We start from the raw sequence: 792 nt of genomic DNA, 5'->3' as shown, positions 1-792 counted from the left end.
TACGGTGATTGATGAAAGAAATAAAACTATTTGTGTATGAAATCATGTGTTTTGTGTTTTGCTATTGGGAGACGATAAAGACCCGCTGGTCCTTACGTTGAGACACGGGCAAATTGTAGTGCAAACAGGCTTGCGCAACAAAGAGAAAATGACCGGTCATTCGATTTGCGCGAGAAGCGAGCAAAGGTTGGCAACGTGCTTCCCTCGCTTTTGTTCGAAAAATATTTTTTAAGATCATAATAAAATATTTGGAAATCTGACAGCTCAACCCTGTGAGGAAATTGGTGCCTACCTTGGATGGTGGCGATATTGTATTTTGATATTAAAATATTTTTCGAACCGAAGTGAGTAAAGCTCGTTGCCAACCTTTGCTCGCTTCGTGCGCCTATCAAACAAGCAAGAGCAAGCAAGTCCAGTTCACTGGATATAGCCAGCATGGACCCGCTTATTGTGTATTCGAATCAAGAATCGTTCTGATTGTGAACCTTCATTTCTCAGAACCATACTCTTGCAACTAGATATCACCAAAAACTACGACTTGCGCTTTCTACAACGGGGCATGGGTAGACCAGTTGCCACAATTCGGTATGCAGAGCTGCGCTCTTGTGGTCAGTCATCGTGGTTTCATGTCCAGGTTACTATACACGTTATACTCGAGAAATCTCTTGCTTTCCTGGGGGTGGGGCAGCCTAGTGGTTAAAGCGTTCGCTCGCCACGCCGAAGACCCGGGTTCGATTACCAACATGGGTACAATATGTGAAGCCCATTTCTGGTGTGATATTGCTGTAATAT

Source organism: Haliotis asinina, chromosome 5 (assembly GCF_037392515.1).
Source record: "Haliotis asinina isolate JCU_RB_2024 chromosome 5, JCU_Hal_asi_v2, whole genome shotgun sequence".
NCBI lineage: Eukaryota > Metazoa > Mollusca > Gastropoda > Lepetellida > Haliotidae > Haliotis > Haliotis asinina.
This window is presented reverse-complemented; position numbering follows the sequence as displayed.